The sequence below is a fragment of the Entelurus aequoreus genome, linkage group LG04, assembly GCF_033978785.1.
Source record: "Entelurus aequoreus isolate RoL-2023_Sb linkage group LG04, RoL_Eaeq_v1.1, whole genome shotgun sequence".
Classification (NCBI taxonomy): domain Eukaryota; kingdom Metazoa; phylum Chordata; class Actinopteri; order Syngnathiformes; family Syngnathidae; genus Entelurus; species Entelurus aequoreus.
Window position 1 is genome coordinate 34,710,915 of NC_084734.1, and position 21,761 is coordinate 34,732,675.

At 39.6% G+C, this 21,761-nt stretch overlaps 1 protein-coding gene and 1 long non-coding RNA gene across 8 annotated transcripts in view; one reads left to right on the plus strand and one right to left on the minus strand.

Moving 5' to 3' along the window:
• The window catches only part of eya4 (EYA transcriptional coactivator and phosphatase 4), a 120,405-nt gene that overhangs the window by 63,724 nt on the left and 34,920 nt on the right, over positions 1-21,761 (minus strand). The gene's annotated exons all lie outside the window — the stretch shown is intronic.
• The window catches only part of LOC133648519 (uncharacterized), a 10,800-nt gene continuing 6,734 nt past the window's right edge, over positions 17,696-21,761 (plus strand). Inside the window, exons 1-2 of the long non-coding RNA XR_009825879.1 lie at positions 17,696-17,828; positions 18,803-18,930. This is a non-coding gene — a long non-coding RNA (uncharacterized LOC133648519). The remainder of the gene's footprint in view (positions 17,829-18,802; positions 18,931-21,761) is intronic.

The window sequence follows — 21,761 nt, forward strand, 5'->3', positions numbered from 1 at the left end:
TGTTAACAATAATGAAAATTAAATGACATAAATAGCATTCTTTTTGTATTGTTTCAGTTTCGTAAATTCATCAAAACGTCACAGTGGAGTCTGTTTAGCTGATTCTGCAGCTAGTGGGTTCATGACGATGGCTTCTGTTTTGTTTGGTCAAGCCATTTTACTGGCACCGTTTGGAAACAATTAGGTATCTCTCGTACCGGTATGTATCTGCGGCTTGCAGTTCGGTGCGGCTGATATATGTAAATGTATTAATTTTTTTTTAAATGTGGTGGGTGCGGCTTAAATACTCTATAATAATCGATTCCTGTCACCCAAAAATCCACCCATCCTTCCATTTTCTACCGCTTGTCCCCTTTCACCCACAAATATTAACAGAATGAATTTTATAGATAACAATTATGGTTTTAGATACAGAGAACAATGCAAAATACATGTACCTGAGGAATGAAATTAATAAATGAACATAAAACATCATACTTTTATTGAAAATATGATCTTGTTGACAAAAATGGTGCCAAGCAAAGAGGGACAACTTTTGTACTTTGCTATTATGGACGCTCAAATGGGACAGAATGAAATAAATAATTACATCTTTAAATTAGGGCTGTCAAAGTTAACGCGATAATAATGCGTTAACTATAAATTTCAATAACGGCACTAATTTTTTAATCAGCTGATTAACGCGAACACTTCCTTTGTGACACCCGGACCGTGCCGTAGCGGGGAGAACTTGGCTGCAGTTCACTTGCTACTGATAAGCCACAAGCGAGCAGAAATGGACAAAAGAAAGTCTACCTTATGGAAATATCAGTTTTAAAGCCATAGCAAGTTGTTCTCCCGACAAGAAATAAGTATTTTTCGCTGTGAGAAGAGGCGACATCACTGCAGCAAACGCCTGCTGTGCGCGTCGTTCTAGAGGTGGGTGGTGCTTGCCTTCCGTGTTCAGATTACGGTTAAGGTGCAGTGATAACATAACATTTAGATTGTTACTGTGACTGATTTAGTAAGTAAGACATATGACATAAAAACTCAACATAAATAAAAGACGGTTGGCAGAATGTCGAAAGGAGACTTTTTTATTTATTGGGGACGGCGTGGCGCAGTTGGGACAGTGGCCGTTCCAGCAACCTGAGGGTTCCTGGTTCAATCCCCACCTTCTACCAACCTAGTCACGGCCGTTTGGTCCTTGAGCAAGACACTTCACCCTTGCTCCTGATGGGTCGTGGTTAGCGCCTTGCATGGCAGCTCCCGCCATCAGTGTGTGAATGGGTGAATGTGGAAATAGTGTCAAAGCGCTTTGTACTTGTTTCTACCTTGAAGGTAGAAAAGCGCTATACAAGTATAACCCATTTACCATTTACCATACTGCAAACAGTCGATCAGACATTAAAACATGTCAAGACACTTTCTCAAAAACAATCACACACTTTTTAGGCTTCTAAAATAAAAGTGGTATAGCTATACATCCGGTTTAATTCCCTATAGCGTTCTGGCTGGCTGAAATATTGTGTAAATTATTTTATAACATGTTCTGGTCGAGTCCTCAAACACAGAAGGATTAGCAGGCTCAATATTACTTTTAAAAAATTAATAGAGAATTCAAAACATTGTCATGCAGCAATATGAAGACCATTTACTTGTACAACATGTAATGTACAGAATATCAGAAGCATTTATTCAAGTAGAAATATCACAAATTATCTGTCTCGGGTACACTTATTATTGATAAAAAAATTATACCTATCTGTGATTAATCGCGATTAATCTTGAGTTAACTATGAACAAAATGCGATTATCGCGATTAAATATTTTAATAGTTTGACAGCCTTACTTCATATAACTACATTAATTTGAATATGAGAACACTATTTATATGTCATTAATAAAACAATTGGATTTAAATATATAAAACTTAGCTGTCGAATTGAAGTGGAGGATTACTGGTTGATATCTTGGTCTAAAAGTGCGGAAATAACTTCCAACAACTTTTTAAAAAATCCTCTACTTTAACTGCTACATGCTCTGGATCAGCATGTATTTATTCCAACGTTAAGTAATTATTGAAATATTGAAGTCTTTTTTTGTGAAGATTTGTTTCTTAATTGCATTCTGTCCCATTTGACCGTGCATGCTACACGTTATTCCTTGAATTCAGTAGTGTTTCTCACCTTGAATCAATCAATCAATCAATCAATCAATCAATCAATCAAAATTTAGTTGTATAGCCCTTAATCACAAGTGTCTCAAAGGGCTGCACAAGCCACAACTTCCTTATCAAAGTGTTGGCGCTCGTACATTTCTTTGGCCGCATGGTGGCTTATTTTGCAGTGATACTCAATTAAACAAAACACGGAGACCGAATCAACCACGAGTAAGTGGGATTCTTAGTTTGGACGGTCAATTCCGCGCAATGACACGCGGTAAAATAGACTCATTTGTTACATGCAATGTTTGGCCGTACGATAACCGAGACCTGGTGAACATTTTTGTAGAATACTGAATGATACAAAAATGTGGGCGTACGAAAACCGAGGTTTGACTGTGGCGATGAAAATGTGAAGATTTGCAAATGCATCAAATTTTACTTAATTTTCTAACTTTAATCATCCTACAAGTGTAAAAAGAAGTTAACCACCGACCAATCATTCCACCTTATCTTTGATAAAAAGCGATTATTTGATTTTACTTTGACTTCACTTCACAGCACTTGATCGAATCTAATATAAATATAATCTGATATAAGTCAAAGGTCACTTCAGCTGAATTCTAGAAGGTTTATTAGCAAAGAGGCCAGTTCTTGGTTGTACTCTGCTAAGCGTTTCTTTTTGTTTTCAGTAGAGGTGAATAGGTAAATACTGATGTCACTGTTCTGAGAAAAGGTGTTCCGATGAATAGCCTTCACACTGAGGAATCCAATATGCATTATTAAAGCGATTAGAGAACTGAAGCATTGAACTTTATTGTGTTTTTTACTGCTTTAAGGAATTTCACCAAATTCCATTGAGGGCCCCGTGCCCAAAGAGCCTTATGAGAAATAAAACAGAGTTGTTTTGTGACTTTAATACAAATTCTACTTTACAATATTTTTAATGGCTGCAGGAATATCCAAAGTTATGATGAGCGAAACCTAATCATCCTCTCATGGACTGTCTGTCAAAGCAGCTCACAGCAGGAATTGAACAGTGATCTCACACCACCATGATTTCTGTTTTATTAACACGATCACTCACTTTCAACTCTCGAGTTCAACGGGAAAAGCGTTGTGTTGGAGACTGGGCCGTGTTTTTCCTAAGATGCCACAGGGGGCGCTATTGCGATCTGGTTTATGCTAGTTCTATTCTGCTGTATTATTGCTGTTTGTTCTAGTCTTATTTGGAGTCTGATTGTTTACTTTGCTCAAGGCTTCAGCTGTCATTAATTTCTTGCAAGATAGACGTCGCATTAATTAATTGACACATTCTTTTTTGCTATTTGTTACTGCCGTTTCTATGACTTTGTGGAATAATTGTTGTCTTGTTTGGAATTGTTCTAATTATTTTGTGAAAATTTGATGCTGTCATTATTTCAAGAGAGCAGTGATTACATTGATTAAATGGCATCATCATTACGCACACGAATGTAGACGTAATGTGTGTTTGAGTTTTGAATTATTTTGAGTGTCTGTATTATGAATTGTGTAAATTGCCACTAATAATCTGCATTTGCATTATTGTCAAACTATGACTCCGATATAATGTGCTTGTGCATGGAATCGTGCTGTGCCCGAGACCACCTCTTACAATCGTGCCAAAAAACGGGAAGCGTACGCTCACATTCGCCAAACGTACCTGCTTAAGGTTGTGTAAAGTGGCCGAGTGTGAGTGTGACGCGTCTTTAGTAGAATAAGGACCTTCGCCAAGGCAAACCAAAACATGTCCGCCTAACTTATTTGTTTGTTTATGCATTCATGCACATTTGGCCCCAATTAAAGCGGACTGAAACGTTAAATACATTTCTTGATGAACTGGATTTGCACCATTTCGAGTGCAGCTGGGGTAGGCTCCAGCACTCCCCACTATCCTAAGAGGGACAAGCGGTAGAAAATAGATGAATGGCCTACGCTTTTTCTGTAAATCCATAATGTAGTTGCATAATTTAAACCAGGGGTGTCAAACGTATGGCCCGAGGGCCGGATCAGGCCTGCAAACAGGTTTTATCCGGCCCGCGGGATGAGTTTGCTAAGTATAAAAATGTACCTGAAATTTTTGAATGAAAGAAACAGCTGTTCTAAATGTGTCCACTGGATGTCGCAACAACAATTATTTGTATCTTTGTAGATTACGCTACATATGTGCAAAATAAACCACATGATGTCAAAATTATCAATCTACAAAAATAACATACTCTAATTTGATTTTGATATAATTTTTTTATCTTGATAGATTGAAAATTTACAACGAATTGACTGATGAACATTATCACATCATTTATTCAGAAAATATAAATAACGACAAATAAAGATAGAATACTATTAACCGCAACCTAACATTATGATTTGTACAATTTCAGAATGTGCTTGTTCATTTTTTAAACAAAGAAAATAATCTGAAGTTGTCTTTATTTTTAAGTTATCGTGCCGTGAGTTTACCAGTCCGGCCCACTTGGGAGTACATTTTTCCCTTATGTGGCCCCTGATCTAAAATGAGTTTGACACCCCTGATTTAAACTAAAAACCACAACTTTCTAAACCGTACTGTTTCAATTCTGTCCTGCAGGGGGCGGTAATGCACATTATACAGTATACTGGCGGGTGGCAAAAATGTATTTTATATATGACTGCTATCTGTCCGACATGTACAAAATATTTATCTTCGGGGATCACTAAAGCAAAGTAAATAAAAAATAAAACACATTTACAGAGGGTTATGGACCCGTGCCACTGTGCTCCCCAGTGGGTCATGCGCCCCTTTAGCCCAATAAACACATTGATTGATAGACTCTGCGAGGACCCCTGTGCACACTTTGCAGAGGCCGTCACACGCGCACGCTCACATGTCTTTGGTGTGTGAGTGCGTGCACAGAGGAGTACGTGTCAGAACCGATTAGGTATGTTGGCCAAAGCGCTCAAGCACTTTATTATTAGCCAGGCAGGACTCCTCGTGTGGGGCGGGTGGGTGGCAGTGGGTCACCCTTCCCTAAAAAACATCCCTGATGAAATATTTTCACAGCAAGTGGAGAAGGCAAGCCAGGGAGGCGTCCCAAAACATGCCTGACAAAAAAAAAAAAAAAAATGGTAGCACAGCTTGGGCGTATCAAAAGAAAGAAAACAAAGCGGGCAGTATTTTAGACAACTAAATGACAACTTTTGTTGACATTTGGTCCATTTGAAGTGTCTCTCAGAGGCGCCTCTTTGCCTCCACTACAACACTGTCTTGGCTCCTCAAGTGGAACCACCGCCGTTTGTCTTCCAGCAGACCGAGACGCACTCCTTAGCGCCACCGTTATTGCTTTTTTTTTTAAGTCTTAAATTAAGCAATTCATACACGGTAAACAAAACCCAACTTTAACTAAAACACCAACAATAACACTGAAATAATAGATTTGATATCATTATTGCCTTAATCAGGAGGTTATATAGTAGGTGCTATATAAAAATGATGGGCGGATTTTTATTTAACTTTCAGGAAATGTCCAAAATGGTATAAGGAACAAGAGATTGGATTTTGGGCCCCTTTGGATCATTTCTACCAAAGACAGTGGATGACTGACAAAAGTGTTCACTCTGTTTCTTACATTTCGCTAGCTCAAAAAGTTATGGGTACATTTTGGTTAAACGTTGAGAACATGTTCGAAATTGGATAAGAAACAAGTGATTACATTTTGGAGGTGATCCGAATCGCCGTCTGGATTCCAGACGTTTGTCTTATCTGGAGGTACTGTAAGACCTGGTGGAGGTCTGTTTTGTTGTTGAACCATACGTTGGTTGTCTTGGTTAATGTCAGATAATAAATTACCTCCTGTATGTCTGTTTTATATAGTTTATACTGTATTTCCATATGAATCATTATTTAGTCTTTTTAAAATCACATTATTATTTGCAATACATTTTATAAACACAAATAATACATTTTACTAAATAATATTAATTACTTATTGTAGTCTGCAGTATTGTGAAACCTCACTGTTTCTACTGATTATTTTAATTAATTGTTAAATACAATTACAATTAAATAAAATTATCTAAAGAAATTATGTAAACATCTGTTTAGGGTTGTACGATATACCGGTATTAGTATAGTACCGCGATACTAATGAATCATATTCGGTACTATACCGCCTCTGAAAAGTATCGGCCCGCCAACTCAGGAAATATGTCCCTGGACACATGAGGACTTTGAATATGACCAATGTATGATCCAGTAACTACTTGGTATCGGATTGATACCCAAATTAGTGGTATCATCCAAAACTAATGTAAAGTATCAAACAACAGAATAATAAGTGATTACTGCATTTTAACAGAAGTGTAGATAGAACATGTTAAAAGAGAAATTAACAGTAAATGAACAAGTAGATTAATAATTCCTTTTCTACCACTCATTTTGACAAAATAATAGAATGGAAGATGACACAATATGTTACTGCATATGTCAGCAGCTCTTGAAACGAGAGCTGAGCCAGAAGGCAAAGCTCTCGGTCTACCAAGCTATCTACATTCCTACTCTCACCTATGGTCATGAAGTGTGGGTCATGACCGAAAGAATAAGATTGCGGATACAAGCGGCCGAAATGAGTTTCCTCAGAAGGGTGGCTGGCATCTCCCTTAGAGATAGGGTGAGAAGTTCAGTCACCCGAGAGAGACTCGGAGTAGAGCCGCTGCTCCTTCGGTTGGAAAGGAGCCAGCTTAGGTGGTTCGGGCATCTCGTGCGGATGCCTCACGAGCGTCTCCCTAGAGAGGTCCTCATTGCACGTCCCACTGGGAGGAGACCCCGCGGCAGGCCAAGGACCAGATGGGGGGATTACACCTCCTCTCTGGCCTGGGAACGCTTCGGGATTCCCCAGGAGGAAGTTGCTAATGTTGCTCTGGAGAGGGAAGTCTGGGGGTCTCTGCTGGAGTTGTTGTCCCCGCGACCTGATTCCGGATAAGCGGTTGAAGATGGATGGATGGATACGTCAGCAGCTAAATTAGGATCCATTGTTTTCTTACTTTCTACTGAAAGACAAGTTGTCTTGTATGTTCACTATTTTATTTAAGGACAAACTAGCAATAAGAAACATATGTTTAATGTACTGTAAGATTTTTTGTTAAAATAAAGCAAATAATGCCATTTTTATTTCGAAAAGTACCAACATTTTTTTGGTACCGGTACCGTTTCCAAAATATTGGTATCGGGACAACACTACATCTGTTTAACTTATTTTTAGATTTTTTTAATCTAAAAAAACAACTTAATATATCCCTCTCAAATATTTGAAACCATCAATATATGACCAATATTATATTTTTACATTCATATGTTTAAAACACAAATGCTGATTAGTGTGCTGAAGCATGAACGAGAAGGTCAAAATATTAGGTACGGACATAAATACCTCAACAGCACACAAACACAACTTCCATTTCTGTCTCACATACACATTTACCTGTCCCCCCTTTCCTCGCTCCAAGCACTCCCATTTGTGTGAGTGGTTATCGCCACGGTAACCCAATCCTCCTTCCTTTCATGTAAAATACATTGTGCCTTCCCTCCCTCGCGTCGCCCCGCCTGCCCCCCAGCAGTTGTGCCCCAGCCTGGGGAGGTGTAAAACTATCCCTCTTCTTTATGTCTCCAAAAATGCCCCCTTTTTCAGAGGTACTAGGAAGCCAGCAAAGACCAGGGGACATCAGGAGGAGGAGGAGGGGTTTGGGTGAATACCATCCAAAAACATCCCTCTTTCTTTCTTCCTCTCGTTACCCGCCGATGTTCACACGAATGTGGCCAGGAGTGACACACCTTGAAAATGTCACGGAAAATAGTTTCTACACCTGTGGAAGGAAATCTTTCACCTTTTATTGTCTTCCAATTGTCCTAAAAAGAAGACATTGCATGACAATAGAGCTTAAATAATAAAAGTTAAAGAAAGACAAGATTGGGTTGCTAGACAAACATAACTACAAATCCACAACATTAGGGACCCCTAACAATTGTAATGACATCCAATACAAGAGCTGGTTCAAAAACTGCTTATTTGTAGACAACAGTGTTGCCAACTTTTTCCTCAAACGCGACTAGCGACAGATTGAGTTACTTTTACTGAGTGTTTTAGAGACATAAAAACACACTTCCGAGAATCTTCAGCGCGTAGCGTTGACGACAGATGCCGCTGTGTCCGCCTTGGTTTTCAGTGCAAAATGAAAGTAAATTAAATGTTTGTTCAGTGTCATGTGACCCTAAAATAAATCACCGTTCATGTTAATGAGCAAGTCAATAGATTCGGTTCGTTCGTGAATGTCACAACCTTACATTCTTTTTTAAATTTGATACTTTAACGTTTAACAATGCAGAGCAAAATTCATTTAAATGTGAAGAAAACAAACTAAGAATCAACAGAAGTTCATTTGCAGTTCTAATCAGAATTATTATTGTTTTTTAAAACTCTATGCTGTTTTTTTTCCAATAAACTACTGGAAAGGATAGAAATGTAGTTTGTCTCTTTTATCCGATTATTAATCGAAGTAATAATCAACAGATTAATCGATTATCAAATTAGTTGTTAGTTGCAGCCCTATATACAGTATAGTTATTCTTCTGTCCTAAGGTGTCAATTGCAATTAATTATGCAAATGATGCGATGATGTCATTTAGCAACTTCTAGCTACTTTAAAAGACAGCCAATAGCTACTTTCCTTACTGAGGGGTTAGCAACAGTGGTAGACAACCATCCACAGGTCTTCCTTTGATCCCCCCAAAAAACAATATTTTTATTGTTCCATGCTGTCATGTTGAATTCATAAATATGTTTAGAATAAAATGACAAAACAACATCATCACACTCACTAAAGCAGTGTTTCTCAAAAAGTGGGTCGGGAACCCCCTGGAGGGTCACAGTGAGGCGTCATTATTGATCGTTTAAACTCTAGTATTCATGTTAAAGCGATTCACAGGCCTGCAGCTAGGTGGCAGCAGTGCTCAATATAATCAACAGGCTCCCTGTTCTACCCAGTAGAAGTAGTAAGTACACAGGAATACATGTATTCAAAGCAGGGGTGTCCACACTTTTTGACTGGACCGGGGGACAACTGCATGTAAAGTAACAATATACAGACACACATATAGCTGTACATAGCCTATACATATGTGTACATATATACATATTATTTTTTAATATATTATATAAATATATGATACATTTTATATTATATATATGCTATATATATATATATATATACACATATATATATATATACACACACACATAGACATACACACAATATGCAGTATATACAGTATACATATTTATACAGTTCTGAAGTATTTGTACTTATATAGATAATAAATATATATGTAATGTAATTATATTAGCATCTAAATACATTTGATATCGAAATCACTACACTAACTTTAGATGTTTTATCTTATTATTTAGTACAACTATGTGTACTGTCTCAGAGTGATCTGTGATCAGCTGTTTTTACACGTAATTTGTGATGGAAATGCTTTAAGTCTGCATAATAATTTCATACCAAATGGAAGATGGAAGTTTGCCAAACATTTGAGAATACGGTACAAACTGTGGTAAAGCAATATTTTTTAGGGTAATTGCAAATCCGCTGTTATATGGATGCGCGCGCACACACACAAACTTTTTTTTCCCACACAGCAAAGCGTTTGATTGTAAATGATAAATAATGATAAATGGGTTATACTTGTATAGCGCTTTTCTACCTTCAAGGTACTCAAAGCGCTTTGACAGTATTTCCACATTCACCCATTCACACACACATTCACACACTGATGGCGGGAGCTGCCATGCAAGGGTAAAGTGTCTTGCCCAAGGACACAACGGACGTGACTAGGATGGTAGAAGGTGGGGATTGAACCCCAGTAACCAGCAACCCTCCGATTGCTGGCACGGCCACTCTAACAACTTCGCCACATCACAACAATCTTTTGTACCAAAATAACAATTCAGTTTGCATGGATTAAAGCAAGCTATAACAGACTGAACATCAACACGTAACTTCAACTACTTTAACTTTAACAACCACCCCACATCATACCTGACGACAATGCCATATGAAGTATACAGGATAAAACATTGAACATCAAAAGTATTTGAAGGTTCGACTCCTACCTTGTTTTTTTCACTGACTACCTCCACAAAGCTTTGTAATCAATCAGAAATATCAAGCAGCTAAAATGCATCAATCATGGGGAACTTTGTGCAGAGTGTTTTGCATATCACCCATCATGCACTGTAATGTGTAACTTTGAATTATAAAAGTTAAAGTTAAAGTACCAATGATTGTCACACACACACTAGGTGTGGCGACATTATTCTCTGCATTTGACCCATCACCCTTGATCACCCCCTGGGAGGTGAGGGGAGCAGTGAGCAGCAGCAGTGGCCGCGCCCGGGAATCATACGTGTTTTATAATATCCACAAAGTTCAATGAGCAGGAGGTGTGTTTTGTGTCACCGTGTGTTGACTTTATTTGTTGGTTATAGGTAATTTACACCATGAATGGGGAAAGTTGTTTGGGTTGTTTTGTTTATTCTGATGCTGTGCCATCGGTACTATCTTTGCCCCACTTGAGGGTGGCAAGATCACTCCAATTCAATGCACAGGGGAATACATTTGGGCAAAAACACGCTGCAAGCCAATCTTCTTGTCAAACTTGTAATGTGGCCCGCGGGCCGTAGTTTGGACACCCCTGGTGTATGAGTCGGAGAAACTGAGTTTGTAAAGGAAAAAAAAAGCAAAAAGGAGTCGTCAGTGGTATATGTAAATCATGTAGCTCACACAGTGTGTTGTACAGATAAATACATAAATATCACGTTCTCAATCGTAATTCAATTCAGGAGGATTGCGGAGTAATTAGAAATACTTGCTGACATGGCATCATCAAATAGACATCGAAACACACAACATTACAGTATAAACAGCTGTTGTTGTGACATGTACAGTACTGTTTCTACCTGACTACTTAGTCATGTAGCTTATTAACGTTGAAGACTAGTTAGTTATTTAATTAATTATGTCTCGGTTGAAGACTAGTAACTCACGTAGTTTATGTACATTTTGAAGACTAGGTAGTCATGTACTTTCATGTAATTGTTCAAGACTGTTAGTCATGTACAGTAGTTTATTATGTCAAGGTTAAATACTAGTTAGTCATGTAGTTTATTATGTCAGGGTTTAATACTAGTTAAGTAGTTTACAGTGTACATTTTGAAGACTAGTTAGTCATGTACAGTAGTTTAGTATGTCAACATTGAAGACTAGTTAATACTTGTGTTTATTATGTCAACATTGAAGACTAGTTAATAATTGAGTTTATTATGTCAACATTGAAGACTAGTTAGTCATGTAGTTTAGTATGTCAAGGTTGAAGACGCATGTAGTTTATAATGTACATTTTTAAGACTAGTTTGTTATGTTGTTTATGATGTACATTTTTAAGACTAGTTAGCTATGTAGTTTATAATGTACATTTTGACGACTAGTTAGTCATGTAGTTTCATGTAAACATTAAAGACTACTTAGTCATGTAGTTTCATGTAAACATTAAAGACTACTTAGTCATGTATTTTATTATGTCAATGTTGAAGACCAGTTAGTCATGTAGTTTATTATGTCAATGTTTAAGATTAGCGAAACTTGTAGTTCATATCAAGGTTGAAGACTAGTTAGTCATGTTGTTTATTATGTTTCCGTTGACTAGTGAGCCATGTAGTTTCATGTAAAAGTTGAAGACTAGTTAGTCGTGTAATTTATTATGTACATTTTCAAGACTAGTTAGTTATGTAGTTTATAAAGTACATTTTGACGACTAGTTTGTCATGTAGTTTCATGGAAATGTTCAAGAATACTTAGTCATGTAGTTTATTATGTCAAAGTTAGTCAAAGTAGTTTAATATTTCAATTGTAATACTAGTTGTGTAGTTTATAGTGTGCATTTTGAAGACTAGTTATGTAGTTTATAATGTACATTTTGAAGACTAGTTAGTCATGTACAGTAGTTTATTATGTCAAGGTTGAAGACTACTTGGTCATGTAGTTCATTCTGTCACAGTTGAAAACTAGTTAGTCATGAAATGTTTTATGTCTCTGTTGAAGACGAGTAAGTCATGTAGTTCCATGTCAAGGTTGAAGACTAGTTATATAGTTTAACCTACTTTTTGAAGACTAGTTAGTCATGTTGTTTCATGTCAATGTTAAAGATGAGTTCGTCATGTACAGTAGTTTGTTATGTCAAGGTTGAAAACTACTTTATAATTGAGTTTATGTCGTCAAGGTTGGCGACTAGTTAGTCATGTAGTTTATTATGTCAAGGTTGGAAACTGGTTAGTTATGTAGTTTATGATGTATATTTTTAAGATTTGTTAGTCATGTAGTTTATAATGTACATTTTGAGGACTAGTTAGTCATGTAGTTTATTATGTCACAGGTGAAGACTAGTTAGTTATGCAGTTTATAATGTACATTGTTTCATGTAAATGTTATAAGACTAGTTAGTCATGTAGAGTAGTTTATGTAAAAGTTGAAGACTAGTAGTTTAAAATGTACAATTTGAAGACTAGTTAGTCATGTAGTTTCATGTAAATGTTAAAGACCAGATGGTCATGTAGTTTATGACATGTTGAAGGCTAGTTAGTAACGTATAATAGCTCCATGTCAAGGTTGAAGACATGTTAGTCATGTGGTGTATTTAAAGATGTAGTATTGCTGTTGTTGTGATCCGCTGCGCGGATCGTGTTCTGTTTGGGTTTTCGGGTCACTTATGTTTTTCTGTTAGTCTGGGTCTCATTCTAGTTCCTGTTTATGCACCTCTGTGTTTGTTACCATAGCAACTTATTACTTTCACCACCTGCCGCTGGGGTTCCCGACACGCACCTGTTGGTCATCACTGACATTATTATTTAAAGCCTGGCTTCCCAGTCAGTCGGTCTTGCTTCGTAGTTTGTTTCCTTACAACAGATGACGACTTTTGTTCCTGCTCTGAAACCTTCTAGCTCCCACGCTAAAGGCTCTGTTTACCTTCTAGCTCCCACGCTAGCTCCTTTTGTTTCTGCCTTAAGTGCTATGAGCACGTTTTTGTTTGTTCCAGTATTATTTATTTCTTAAATAAATCATTTTTTACCTGCAAGCTGTGTCCGAAGCCCGATCTGCATTCCTGGGAGAACAACACCCGCATCACTATGCGACCCGGTCGTCACAGTACGAAGCAAGCTAGAAAAAGTTATCTCGCTGCGGGCATGTCGGAGGTAGATGAAGGTGCGTGGATGGTCCTCCGAGCGATGGAGGCAGAGACGCTCCGCTGTTCTACAGATGAGGAGCTGATGTGGGGTCCTGGAGGTGTTCTGGTCCCGATCGACTCCATCTGGCCCGGGGAGGTCCGCTCTCAGCCCGCTCGTACGCGTCAGCGAAAGCGGAAGTCACCCAAGAAGGCTTCGGCTCGCGGCAAAGACGCACCAACCCCGCAATTCGTCCCTCCGGAACACAGCCATCAGCAAGCAGCCCAGGATTCCCCTCTTCAAATGTCTGGTAATTCCATCAACCACTTTACCAAAGATTTCTCTGACTGGCCTGTCAATCACTGGGACTTCAGCTATGACGTCATTCCGTCGGTGCCCCCTGAAGACACGCCCCCTGATGACGTTGCCCCCTCGAGAGGGGAGGAGTCTACCCCCCTCCTGACCTTCCTCCACCCGCCCCTAAAGAAGATTCCAGAACACAGGGAGCGCGTCTGGTATCCGCTTCTTGAGGGGGGAGGGGCCTAGTGCTGGGAGCTGTGCCAGACTGGTTCACGCACCAGCACCTGTCCCCACGGCAACGACAGCGACTCCTGCTGCCACGGCAGCGACAGCGACTCCTGCTGCCACGGCAACGACGACGACGTCGCCTCCTGCTTCGCCTCCTGCTTCGCCTCCTGCTTCGCTTCCTGCTCCGCCCACGCCGGCAGACGAGCCGCCTGCTCCGCCCACGCCGGCAGACGAGCCGCCTGCTCCGCCTCTGGCTCCGCCCACATCGTCGCCGCCTGCTTCCATGGCGACGCCTCCTGCTTCCACGGCGACGTCGACTCCACCTGCTTCCACGGCGACGTCTGCTCTTTCCAAGTCTTCGGTGGGCCTTCTCAGGGAGCCACCACCTTCCTCGACCTCATCATTGTCTCAGCGACCTCGAGTGGTCAGACTGCGCAAGCAGCTCGCTCAGAGGTCAGTGAAGGGACGCCAGTGGCGCAAACAGCAGCGACATCCAAGACTTTGTTGCAGGATTCAGAGACAGCTGAACTTCTGGCGCCACTCACGCCCGCCTTCTCGGCGGCCACAAATGTGGCCTTTCAGTGGTCGCTCGCCTCGCCTGCGGCAGCGGCGTTCCATTCGCCGCCGCCACCTGACTCGTCCCCGGTGGATTCGGGGACACGTGGCCTGGCGACCCTCCGCCAAGTCCTCCCTCCTCCCTCCCTTGACTCGTGAACTGCCTTGTAGTTGGGGGGGGGGGGGGGGGGGGGGGGTTAGTTTTTCCAGGGGACATCTGGAATCTGTCCCTTAAGGGGGGGTACTGTTGTGATCCGCTGCACGGATCGTGTTCTGTTTGGGTTTTCGGGTCACTTATGTTTTTCTGTTAGTCTGGGTCTCATTATAGTTCCTGTTTATGCACCTCCTCTGTGTTTGTTACTATAGCAACTTATTACTTTCACCTGCCGCTGGGGTTCCCGACACGCACCTGTTGGTCATCACTGACATTATTATTGAAAGCCTGCCTTCCCAGTCAGTCGGTCTTGCTTCGTAGTTTGTTTCCTTACAACAGATGACGACTTTTGTTCCTGCTCTGAAACCTTCTAGCTCCCACGCTAAAGGCTCTGTTTATCTTCTAGCTACCACGCTAGCTCCTTTTGTTTCTGCCTTAAGTGCTATGAGCACGTTTTTGTTTGTTCCAGTATTATTTATTTCTTAAATAAATAATTTTTTACCTGCAAGCTGTGTCCGAAGCCCGATCTGCATTCCTGGGAGAACACCCGCATCACTATGCGACCCGGTCGTCACAGCAGTAGCTACTGTTCATGAATTATTATCTTTGTAAATGCTGAATGGCTCTTCTAATAGATCTCATTAGATTGTGGGATTAGTGTGAAAAGCACCATTTCATCTATGTGGCGTGGGAGGAAGCAGACTCTTCACCTGACTGACACCCGGCGGTGGTCTCCGTAACCACCGCCGCTTGATTGGAGATTCTCGCTGTCTTTCAAGAGTGAGTGAGCGGATCAGCATACATGATTTAATGCAGCTTTACTCCATGCACACATATGAAAAGCCACTGATGGATTTGTGTGTGCACGCGCATGCTTTGGTGTGTCAGTTCTGCGCTGTTAATTGTGAAGCGTTTGGCCTCAACTGCCCCCCTGCTCAGCTAATCTGATGAGAGTGATTAAAAAAACACACTGGGAGAAACCTACACCAGTGTACGGATGACTAAGCAGACACACACATGTACACACACACACACACACACACACACACACACACACACACACACACACACACACACACACACACACACACACACACACACACACACACACACACACACACACACACACACACACACAGTCGGAGAGTCAGACAGTGGGAGAAACATTTGAACAGATTGTGGGTCTAAATTTCAGACGACATGATGAATGACTCCATTGTTTTCATTGATTTTGTATCAATGCGGTCTGGTTAGACGACACAACTATCACTACTGCTGTCTGCCATTACACTTAACCAGTAGCTAATATCAATTAGTGATACTCAAACTTGTAGTAGTGGTCGCATTATTTTATCTAACTTAACTTTTATCCGCTTTAATAGAAAAGCAACAGAATATGTTACAGTGTACTGTATTTAAAACATATTAGATGAAAAATAGCTACGAACCAAATTTTCTTTTGCAATAATTCCTGTGATCTTGTTGGGTAACTTCTTACACATGAAACTTATGACTATTTATTAAGTTGTAGTCATGTAAAAACTTTTTTTTTTCGGTTATGTAGAGAAACCGCTTACGTCAATGTCTGTCAGCCAATCAAAAGGTTGACACTAACAAACTTCATTTTTACATTTCTGTACAAACCACATCATGTTTGTCTATTTCTAGGGCTGATTCTGCTATTCTGCTACAAAAATAGACTTAAAGTAATGTTCAGTACCAGTCTAGAAAAACACCTGACCTAGTTTTTCCAATTGGTGATAAAACTGCTCTTTAAGATTTAAATTTTTAAATAATTAAATACAATTTTTGCTAAAATAGTTTGAGAATCCAGTTTATTTTTGTTGTTTTAGGATAATCAAAAGTTATACATCTTCCAATTACAATGGTAAAAAATACTAATGAGAAATAACAGTCTATTGTGTTTCAAAGGGTTACTTGCATTCTTATTTTTATATATTTTGATTACAGTAGTACTTAAATTGGTCTTAAAATAATGCTAAATAAATATATTTTTTAGGCCCAGCCCTAACAAATAATGTCCAATTTAGTAGGTAATGATGTCAAAAGTTACTTTATTATAACTATAATGCATTGACAGACGGACTGAATCACAAAACATCACAATATCTACACGTGTACAATAAGAGAAAATGGCGCATAACCCCCCAAAATAACTGATGCAATACCCTCAACAACAATCAGGGTGTAAATGCTATAAAAACCTTTCCCATTACTATTAGTATTATTCTGTATAAAATATCAGTGTATACCCTCACATTTTACCTAACCTCACTAAATGGCTAGCATAGTTACAAATTCAATTATCCATTCATCCATCCATCCATCCATCAATCCATCCATTCATTTTCTACCGCTTGTCCTTTTCGGGGATTAATAAAAGCCATATGTTTACACAAGTCAAAGATCCTCTCTATGACAGGAGCACTATTCAAAAACCGAGTGCGGGAATGAAAAAACCCCAGTCATCTGTTATGCAACAAGAGCACTTGGCTGTTTTCTAAGTACATAATGTAAAAACGCCAATCAAAGATCCTCCAGGTGACAGGAGTGCTCTGCTGTGTTTAAGGACATTTGCAAACATGCTAGTCAAATATTTTCTATATGAAAAAAACACACTGCTGTTTTAAGGACCTCCTATAGAAACACCAGTTAAAGATCCTCATATGACCGAAACCCTCTGCTTTTTTGAGGACCTACTGGGGGGAAATACTAGCCAAAAATTGTCAATATGACAGGAGTTTAATGCTCTTTTTAAGGACCTACTATATAAACACTAGTCAAAGATCCTCTGTATTAGTGATTCTCAAACCGTGGTACGCATACTACTAGTCAGAGTCGTGTATAAAGAGAGTATGGCCAACCCAATTTCAGGGGAGCTCCTCAATGATTGGTCAAAAGGCACTCATGTGACTACAGTGCGCCATGACAACTACCAACTTTTAACTGACCCAATGGGTTTGCGGGGCTTCCTCGTTAGTTTTTTTATGTGTAAAAATGTTCTGTTGTGCAGCATGGAGCTGATCCACCCACTAGAATTGTGGAAAGCTTTTACATCGCTTTCCCCACAACCCGGAAAGAAGACAAGAATGGGAAGTGAAGGTTCGCAGTCCAACACCGGAGAGTCACAGATTACAGCGTCTTGTGCAAGGTAAACACATGACACAATGTCTGTGTGTTGTTTAAAATAGAACACATAAAAAATAAACAAAATAAAGAAATGGTTTGACAATAACAGACTATCGTTGAATTTCCGTAAAACTAAAGTAATGCAATCTGGTAGCAGCAGAAGAGAAAGTCAAACACAAATACAGAGAGACGGACATTGAATTAGTAAAATAAACCACATTTTGGATGTAATAACAGATGACAAAGTGAACTGAAAATCTCAGAAAAGTATACAAGTGGCGAGAAATACGTCAATAATGACGAAAGCAAAATATGTTCTGGACCAAAAATCAGTCCATATTCTCTACTGCTTGCCAGTGTAAACATATTGTCATTGTGCAGAACTATGGGAAAATAAGTACAAAAGTACACTTATTCACTTAGCATGTTACGAAAAAGAAAGATCAGTCATAATAATACATGAGTGATACATATAGTGATTACACACACATTTGAGGCAGCCACCACACATGACATACTTAATACAAAAGTCATGGTTTCTCCATGATTGTTGGTCCAAAACTAATTAAGATTTGGGCAAAATGAGGGTAATAAGTTATTTTTTTGGTTGTTCTGTGTATTTTTTTAAGTTTATTGCACCGTCGGGTGTGTCTTAGAGTGTCTACTACTCACTAGACAATGCAGGAATGTAGCAGCAGAGTGTGATGTCCCGTTGGAAAGTCATGAATTGGTTGATTGTAGATCTGATACAAAATATGGCCCCTCTAATCTTCTAATAGGAGAGTGCCGTTCTCGTTTGCGACTGATGACAGAGCAACATAGCAGACAGCACCGAAAGAGTTTACAAACAATGCACCCTCGAATATTAAATCTAAAGTGTGGTAAACGTTTGGAATATTATATTTTTTTTTCGAAAGTATGGCCATTTGTAACATTTGGAAAGCAGCGATAAAGTAGCGGCGCCACGACTAATCTGAGTATTCACCTGTTGTGAAGGCATCGGAACACTCAAGCCAACGATGGGGGAGCTAAGGATGCTAATGCTGGCAAAGCTACCAACTGGCAAGACAAGAGGACACTGATTTGAAAGACTTCGAGTTCCAACTCAGCCACAACTCGGTGAGGTAAACACAGCATCCACTACACTGTTCGTTGTGCTAAAGACCTAGCTCAGAGCTGCCAAGCCTGAGAGTCACGCAAGTTAACCCTTTCTCACGCCACAAGCCACACTTGACATTTCTCACACATATATTTTCCCCTTTACAACTCTCTATTTATTTTTTCATAATAATAAACTTGTTTTCTCGCGGCCTGCTGGTAATTGTAATTGACTTACGGAAAGAACCAATCCTAGACCAATCCATCATTTATTGTGCCTAAATTTAGCCGACCAGGGAAGGCACCACGCAAAGAAAACCAATCATAAGCAAAGTAAGGCGGGTGTTTGCGTCTTTATTTTTCACACACACACTTTCAGCGCAGTGTTGTCGACTTGGCGACTCTCGCTAAATCTAGTATCTTTCCAACTCCTCTTACTGACTTTATTTCTCAAAAGCGGCTATCGACAAATCTAGCACTTATTTTTGGATGACTTGAAAGCTGTAATGTATTAAATGTACAAGCGATGCTGCTGTGAGCCTTTCCTCACAGGCGGCCCGGCCCGTCTACTAAATGTCTGCTCTTAGACAGCTTGCAATGAAAACACATTCCGTTGTAATTTTAAGTGCAATGACAATAAAGTCCATTCCATTCTCGTTCGAGCAGAGAGCTCTCACCTACCACTGCTGCTGTTTCTGCCTTGGTTGAGATGGAAGTGTTTCATCACTGTCACGCTTCAAATAAAAACAAACCTTTTGTTCATATCAATGAGCCAGTCGATAATTATTTTTGTTCTTGAATATCACAACCCTTCGGTCTTTTGATCAAATTTGATACTCTAACGTTTAACAATGTATAAGAAATTAAATTAAAACTAAACTAAGAATCAACAGAATAACAGTTATTTACAGTTCTAATCATAATTTGCATTTTTTAACTTACACATCTGTTCTTTAAGTTTTTGAATTTCAATGCTTTGAAGTTGATAGTTCTACTGTTTTCTAATAATATAGGAACCACCTGTTTTGTATGTCTATTTCAAAAATAAACACATGACATTGTTCTGACATGATACATGATCCATTTAATTTTCTTTTCACCATGCAAAGCTTACATATGCATCAAATCGAATCGTAATGTTTTAAAAGGCATTGTTAGTGAATCGTATCGTAACCCATGTATCAAGATGCATATCAAATCAGAGATGCACAACCCTATTAGTTGTGTTTCTTTGTATCCAATAAACCATACAATCCACAAATGCCACAAATTTAGTCGGCCATTTTGAATATTCCCTTCCGAATATCCTCGCCAATTTCTGTAGATTCTACGTCATTGTAGTAAAGCTTCTGCACTCTGACCATAATATCGGATCAGTCATACTGGATTGGAAAGAGATCCTTATGAAAGACAAGAACACATATCCTTGGCTTTTTTTATGCGTTCGAAATAGTCAATAGTTAACAATTGAGTCAGCAGATCGAGGTTCTTCTATTGCGCCCATTATACTCTCTAAAAAACATCCAGAAACCGCCAATAATACTCCACTTACATGTAGTGACCTGGAAATTAACCAAATATGAGTAGAGTGTGAATGTTGTCTCTGTGTTTGCCCTGCGATAAGGTGGCGACTTGTCCAGGGTGTACCCCGCCTTCCGCCCGAATGCAGCTGGGAGAAGCTCCAGTCACCCCCATAACCCCCAAAAGGGACATGCGGTAGAAAATGGTGGATGGAGTCATATTGGTATCATAAACGCTAATGCAAATGGCCTTTAGGGGGGCATTGATAGCAGTGAGCTAATGCTAGCTTATGCTGCTATTGTTGACACACTGAGCCGGCGGCTGCTTCTGCTTAGTCACAAACTTGCTAAAACTTAATTCTAGATTATAATTCATGCATTTCTCACCTGGTAGTAGAATTATGTGAGCTTCCCGTCAGTCGGCATCCCAGCAAGTGTGAAAATTGTACAGTGAGTGTTTGTTTTATCATGGATTTTTATGGTTAGTTTGTATGTTTAGCACCTAGAAATGCTGCTGATGCTATAGTGTTTCAATAACGCTGCATCCGTTTAGCACTCGGCTTTTAAAACTTATTGCTCATCCTCTTTTTGTTCGAGTTCAAAAATATACGATTCTGTATCATCAATTGTCCTAAAGCAATCGTTGTTGGCTCTCACAAAGTCTGCATGCTTAGCATTGTTGAGCATTGTTGTTGATGGGGAAGGGATCTCTGGTTCCTAACTTTACGTCGCGGATCACGTGACTGGCTTGCTCATTAACTCTCAATATGGCTCGGGAATCTCTCTCAGATCTATACTAATTTGATCATATCTATTTATTTGCACATTCATTTTGAATGTATTTTGGTGTCATAAATCAGTTAAAGATATATGACAATAGCTTCAATATAGAGGCAACTTGTTTTTCCACTCTACTGGCACTTTAAGGACCTACGGTGGGAAACAAAGCAAGCCAAGGATCCTTAATTAGGAGGAGTGCTCTGCTGGTTTTAAGGGCATACCAATATGGACCAATGTGATGTTTCGTTTTGGGTCTTATGGTTACCAGTGGTTCCCAAACATCTTTGGCCCATAAAAATGCCAAATGAAATAAGTCTGTTTGTATTTTTTTCTTTGTTGTTGACACCCCCTCCCCTCAAGTCATTGTGCCACATTCACTCAGCGAGCCCCACGGGCCAATTTGGGAACCACTGGCTTAGACTGCAGTTGTACCTAATGCTGTGGCCTGACCTATGAGTCAGAGGCATGTCATAAAATGTGTCATCAAGGTCTTGTGAGTGTGTGTGTGGTTGTGTGTGGTTGTGTGTGTGTGCGTGTGTGTGTGTGTGTGTGTGCCT